This window comes from Heterodontus francisci, chromosome 29, assembly GCF_036365525.1.
Source record: "Heterodontus francisci isolate sHetFra1 chromosome 29, sHetFra1.hap1, whole genome shotgun sequence".
Classification (NCBI taxonomy): Eukaryota; Metazoa; Chordata; class Chondrichthyes; order Heterodontiformes; family Heterodontidae; genus Heterodontus; species Heterodontus francisci.
The window spans coordinates 62,241,637-62,248,730 of NC_090399.1; the positions used below are offsets into that span (position 1 = coordinate 62,241,637).

At 43.8% G+C, this 7,094-nt stretch overlaps 1 long non-coding RNA gene across 2 annotated transcripts; it reads right to left on the reverse strand.

The window, feature by feature from the left end:
* Positions 1-1,838: 1,838 nt before the first annotated feature.
* On the reverse strand, positions 1,839-5,302 carry LOC137345648 (uncharacterized). Of its 2 annotated transcripts, none has more exons than XR_010968591.1 (4): positions 5,231-5,302; positions 3,245-3,347; positions 3,015-3,117; positions 1,839-2,392 (listed from the first exon to the last, which is right to left on the reverse strand). It is a non-coding gene; the product is annotated as an uncharacterized lncRNA (long non-coding RNA). The 2 variants fall into 2 exon arrangements; XR_010968590.1 differs by lacking the exon at positions 5,231-5,302 and adding an exon at positions 3,794-4,026.
* Positions 5,303-7,094: the final 1,792 nt, after the last annotated feature.

The window sequence follows — 7,094 nt, forward strand, 5'->3', positions numbered from 1 at the left end:
ATGTATCAGTCGTTATATGGTGGCCATGACAACAGCAGATCTACTGGTCCTAATATTTGAAGTAATTCTGTATGAGATTAAGGAGATGTATTTCACAAATTCATTTCTGGATTACACCTCCATCTGTAGTCTTACATTGATCTTCAGTTTTATTTCCATTGATTGTTCTGTCTGGTTAACAGTCGCTTTCAGCTTTGATCGCTTTGTATCCATCTGTTACCAGAAACTGAGAAACAAATACTGCACAGAAAAAACTGCACTTGTCGTTATAGCAGCGGTGTGTGCACTTTCTGTTTTAAAAAATATTCCATTTTACTTTGTAAATGAACCTGGAATAATGATTGATAACATACCATGGTTCTGGATTGTAAAATCTGCATTCTATATTTTGCCCTATTGGATGGCTTACTTGTGGCTTAACACTATTTTAACCCCATTTGCTGCATTTTTCTTAATTTTGTTCTTCAATGCTCTGACCATCAGACACATTGTAGTGACCAATCGAGTCAGGAGGGGATTCCGGGAAAAGAGCAAAGATCCAGAGATAGAGAGCCGCAGAAAGTCCATCATATTACTGCTCGCTATTTCTGGCAATTTTATCTTGTTATGGATTCCAATCTCCATCTGTGATTTTTCTGTACAATTTACGGAAAATCAATTTTACCAAAGTGATTACAATGACCCTTTCACCATCATGGAACATACCGGACTCATGCTCCAGCGTTTGAGTTCCTGCACCAACACGGTTATTTATGCAGTGGTACAGACCAAGTTCAGAGATGAGTTAAAGAATATTATTAAATATCCCTTTACCCAGATGATCAAGGTAAATAAATTAAATTAATCGGAATGCGTTAAATTTATCTCCCCACCCACCCACCCCGGATTGGTCTCATATCATACACAATTATCTGCCGTTTAGATTGGATCTGTCCAACCACTCTACAGAGACATATTGTTCCTGCTGTTTAATATACTACTGAAAATCAAGTTCTCTATTTGCCCTGGCGGAACTGTGGCCAGCAGAGCTGTCAACAGATTTGGAGAGACTCAAAGAGAAATGTGAGGGTAAATGTTTATGTTTACCATTTAAAGCTCTTTACAAAGTCTGACATCATCTCAATGGGTATTTAATGTCCAGAAAGTAAAGGTAATGAACTAACTTATTCTGTTTACACCAATTTCTAACTGGTCAAATATTTACATAAAACCAATCCAGGTTTGGAAAGAATTAAATGTAGAAGTAAATTTGCGCGGCATTTTTGAAGAATTTACCTTTGTATCGGCTGCTTTAATGTTGTCATTGTATACAATAGGTTCAATTCAGTTTCACTCAAAGAAATACGGTTCTCCCTTTTTTAACACACTATTGGTCTGATTGTTCAGTTTGCTGCAACCAGTTTGCTTGATGGATGAACCAGTTCACTCAGTTCAAGAATCTGATTGTTTGTGTGATTTGCTCAGCTACATATCTGCTTGGCTGCTTTTTGAATTTTAGTGATGAATTATTTAATTTCACGCAGCTTCGGGTCAATTAATATCATTAATATCATTTTCAGATCACAACAAATTGCTCTTGTTGACATACAGAAAGGACAGTGACAGATTTCCCCAGTGGTGTGCCTTGGGCTGTTGAATCATCTAACATCGTGAATACAAGAAGCTGGGCAGGAGATGGTAAATATCCAAAAGGGATTCTGCCAAATGCTATTTTTCAGGCAGTTAAATGGGCATAAATTCAGATGAGTTCATTAGCGGTGTGTTTCTCTAGCTCCAATCGTCCTCTACTCACCAGGCAATCCAACAGCCCCAGCGTAGGAACAGGAAATATATTCTGGAACATTTAAAATATTATCTGGAACATTTTAACTCCCTTGTTTGATGAGAAAATATTGACAGTTTTATTGCAGTAATAAAATATTTACAGCACTTTTACCATGAGACATGCAATCTTATTATTTTCCAAAACATGAAACAACTGTAGCTATCTAAGTTACAACCACTGTTTATTTGGTTTATTAAAACTCAGTCACTGTGACAATTATACATAAAACAATATAAATGTCGTGTCACTCTGTTACGTTACAAAGATAAGGAAAATCCTGGGAACTCACAGGATAGACAATAAAAATCTAAACTCTAAATCTAAAATCAGGTTCTTTTGTGATGAAGTTAAACTGATGCGTTCCTGCCAAGAAGTGAAAATAGTTTTTGTCATGATTTTTCTGATCCAAGCTCTCCATAACTTTGAGCTCCTCTCATCAGATCACCACTCTGTCTTTTACCTTGTCCCACTTTGTGTAAATGGAACGGAGATCAATATCGAAGATAGAGAATATAGTCTAATTCACGCTCCCTGGGCAACACAGAAGGAGTCGAGACCAAATGTAATCTTGAAGAGAAGCAGAGTTAAAGATTTCAAAGATTAATGGAGCATAAAATCTAGAAATAATATAACCCCAGTTTTAAAGTGTTACATTGTGCTCCTATATTTCATGTCTTGTTATAAGTTCTGAACTCTATATTTATCTTGAAATACCTGGAATGTGTAATCAGACGGATTGTAAAACCGGTGTTGAACCTGAACGCACGTCATTGCACCAGGTGTGTTAGGTTTCAGTCAGGAATGTTTCCTCCATATTTTGTGCAGAGATTAATTTAACAATTACTCTCCCACATCCCCCCACTCCAAACCCATTTCCTTCTCATAACGATTATGGTGAAATTAACTTCAAAGGAATGAGACAAAACAGATCGGCTGGATTGTCAATCTGAATTCTTTTTTGTGTTTTTCTGTGCTGCATTTCTCTGCACATCTGTGTCAAAAGCGTTTTGTTTTCTTCATTGGAAAAACTCTCTTCAATATAATACTTGAGAACTGCAACATTTAAGCTATTTGGTGTCTATAGTTTGAAACAGATGCCGAACAAGACATTGTGATGACAAAATGTTAACTATGAAACAAAAGGAAAACATGACAATAAACGAGCTGGTTTTCTCCCAGAGCATCTCACCTTTCACCAGTAATTAAACTGAATAGTATGAGATCAATATACTCCCCAACTTTTACCGTCAACTTCTAACCTTGAGGGCTTAGGGCCTAGGATGGGTGCAGCGCTAAGAAAGAGAATTCGGATTAGATTTTAGCTTCAGAACCAAAGAATCAACCCAACCGTTCACTATAACTGCAATTCATCCCGTTCTCCAGTCCAAGATGGAAATGATCATTCCTCACAGCACCAACCTCTTCAGTTTGTCCTCCTGAGAATCCACTCCTACTCCAGATGCTCGCGGTTGCCTGTTGCCTTTCAGTATTTGCAGTGATTTTCACCCACTAGACGCCGGATCTGAGAGGATCAAACACAAAATGTAAAACTTAAATAACTATAATGGTGCCGACCTTCGACTGACGGAGGGTGAGGTGGTTGGGGGGAATGCGGGAGGAATGTGGCTGAGAACCGACAGGGGAAAGTCCAAACTATGCAGCCCAGAAAAGGTGCCCAGTGAGGAACAATTACCACAGGTTATTAATAATAAAGTGAAGAAATCCCCCAGCAACGTGAGTGTTACAATAGGACAATGTCAGAGCAGTAATGATATTAACAGTCATGTATGAGAACAGCCTGCTAAATTACTGATCAGTGAGAGCAGGGACCAGGAACAGGCACACAAGGGAAAATAAACACATATAAATATAAGGAATGGGAATTGGAGCACACCATTCAGTTCACTATAAAATTAAATTTGACGGAGATGAAGAGGTCTTTTCTCAAATTCTCAAATCACTTTTCACCTTTTTGTTCCTACACGAAGTAAATTTGAAATGTAAAATCAGTTCAAAATCAGCTCATGGGCTGAATTAGCATCAGAAAATCATCCAGGCAGAGCATTTCAAGATATAAAATCTATTTCTAGCTGAACATTATTTATTCGGTTTATAAACAATGTAAGGTCACATAAGGCTTGTTTCTGCAGGTGTAACATCAGAATATGATCATAAAGGGGGAGTTTCTGCAGCGTCACCACGTAATGACGTTAACGAGATGACGTCCGAGGGTTGCCCGACCCGTCAATGGCCGCGATTCCCGCCTGATTCCCCCAACCTTAACCCACTCCCTCCCGCACTCGTCGCCTCAGTCGCTGCTTCCGGCTGTAGACGTGTGCTCGCTGCTCCATCCCGCCGCTCCTGTGCTCGCTGCTCCATCCCGCCGCTCCTGTCTGCTCGCTGCTCCATCCCGCCTCTCCTGTCTGCTCGCTGATCCATCCCGCCGCTTCTGACTGCTCCCTGCTCCATCCCGCCGCTCCTGTCTGCTCGCTGCTCCATCCCGCCGCTCCTGTCTGCTCGCTGATCCAACCCGCCGCTCCTGTGCTCGTTGCTCCATCCCACTGCTCCTGACTGCTCCCTGCTCCATCCCACCGCTCCTGTGCTCGTTGCTCCATCCCACCGCTCCTGTGCTCGCTGCTCCATCCCACTGCTCCTGACTGCTCCCTGCTCCATCCCATCGCTCCTGTGCTCGCTGCTCCATCCTAACGCTCCTGTGCTCGCTGCTCCATCCCACCGCTCCTGACAGCTCCCTGCTCCATCCCACCGCTCCTGTGCTCGCTGCTCCATCCCACTGCTCCTGACTGCTCCCTGCTCCATCCCATCGCTCCTGTGCTCGCTGCTCCATCCCAACGCTCCTGTGCTCGCTGCTCCATCCCGCCGCTCCTGACTGCTCCCTGCTCCATCCCACCGCTCCTGACTGCTCCCTGCTCCATCCCGCCGCTCCTGTCTGCTCCCTGCTCCATCCCGCCGCTCCTGACTGCTCCCTGCTCCATCCTGCTGCTCCTGTCTGCTCGCTGCTCCATCCCACCGCTCCTGACTGCTCCCTGCTCCATCCCACCGCTCCTGACTGCTCACTGTTCCATCCTGCCGCTCCTGTCTGCTCGCTAATCCATTCCACCGCTCCTGACTGCTCCCTGCTCCATCCCGCCGCTCCTGTCTGCTCGCTGCTCCATCCCGCCGCTCCTGACTGCTCCCTGCTCCAGCCTGCCACTCCTGACTGCTCCCTGCTCCAGCCTGCCACTCCTGACTGCTCGCTGCTCCATCCCACCGCTCCTGTCTGCTTGCTGTTCCATCCCGCTGCTCCTGTCTGCTCGCTGCTCCAACCTGCCGATCCTGTCTGCTTGCTGCTCCATCCCACCGCTCCTGCCTGCTCACTGATCCATCCCGCCGCTCCTGTCTGCTCACTGATCCATCCCACCGCTCCTGTCTGCTCGGGTGGAGCCTCAGACTGCAGTCTCTCCAGCACCGGGATTCTCGAAGCTTGTCCTCGGGAAGTGGGTGGAGCATCTGTGTCTACAACATGGAGAGACATTGTAATAACATGGAAATGAGGGGGAGGGGACTAACCCTGCCTCCCAGTTAATGTTTCTCCAGGTGGGAACCATTTGAAAGGGGACATGAGGAAACTGTCAGTAACCCTTGTGGCTGCTCCCCTCTGATCGGGTCTCCTGAGAGGGACTGGCAACAAATTGAAGCAGCTCTAAAATAGTAAATAGACATTTTCACCCACAGGAATTTGTTAGATATGTGGGTGTGAATAAAAACAGCAGTCAGAAGTCTCCAGCCTCCAGATAAATGTCCGATGTCTGTAAAGGTAAAGTACGACCATGTTATGCACTCCATAAACACCAAAACCAGCCACTCAAACTCGAGAGTGGGGAAGATTCTATTCCTTTTTTAGTACAAACATCTTCTTTTCCCCATTATTCCTCTTTCATCCCTGGGCAAAGTTCTGTTTTATTCTCCTCCAGTCAAGTTTTAGATCAGATTGAGCAGCTAGTTTTTTCAGCCAGCACAAACATGATGAGCTGAATGGCCTCCTTCTATGCTATAATTTTTCAATGGTTCTATTTGAACATAGATCACAATTCCTTCAACATCACTGTTTTAAGATCTGGGATTCTGTCCCCTCTTCATTCTCTTTAGGGTTCTGTATTTGATACCTATTGTACTCAATACTTCTTTAATAGCCTCCCATTGTTTTACTCTCGGTTTCCCTGTTAACAGTTCACCTTACATGGTGAGAGGCTGTTGAATAAATTCAGAGGAAAGATCACGTGTAGTTTTCAGGTGAAAGGGGTGAAATAGCAGAGGCTCTGACCATCATTTTCTAATTTTCTCTGGCTGCAGGCATGGTGCCGGTGAAGTGGGGGACCACTAAAGTTTTACCATTATATAAAAAGGGATGAAGGGATAGACTGAGTAATTACAGCCAGTCAGCTTAACCTCGGTAGTGGGAAAATTATTGTAAATAATTCAGAGAGATGGTATGAACCATCATCGAGAACAGTTTAATCAAGGACCATTAGTTAAAGGAAGGTTGTGTCTGACTAACTCGGTTGAATTCTTTGAGGAGGTAACAAGATGTGTTGATGAAGGTAGTGCATTTGATATACTCGACATGAATTTACGCAAGGCTTTTGATAAGGTCCCACATGGCAGACTGGTCATGAAAGCAAAAGCCCATTGGGATCCAGAGCAAAGTTGGATACAAAATTGACTCAGTGGCAGGAAGCAAAGGGTCGATGGGTGTCTTTTTATGACTGATAGGTTGTTTCCAGTGAGGTTCCACAGGACTCAGGACTGGGCCCCTTACTGTTTGAGGTATATATTGATGATTTAGATTTAAATAAACATAGAATAGAAACATAGAAAAATAGGAGCAGGAGTAGGCCATTCGGCCCTTCGAGCCTGCTCCGCCATTCAATATGATCATGGCTTTCATCAAAACTCAGTACCCAGCTCCCACTTTCTCCCCGTATCACTTTAGCCCTAAGAACTATATCTAACTCTTTCCTGAATATATTTAATGATTTGGTCTCAATTGCTTTCTGTGTTAGAGAATTCCACAGGTTCACCACTCTCTGGGTGAAGAAATCTCTCCTCATCTCAGTCCTAAATGGCTTACCCCTTATCCTTAGACTGTGACCCCTGGTCCAGGAATCCCCCACCATCGGGAACATCCTTCCTGCATCTAGTCTGTCCAGTCCTGATAGAATTTTGTAGGTTTCTATGAGATCCCCTCTCATTCTTCTAAACTCTAGTGAAT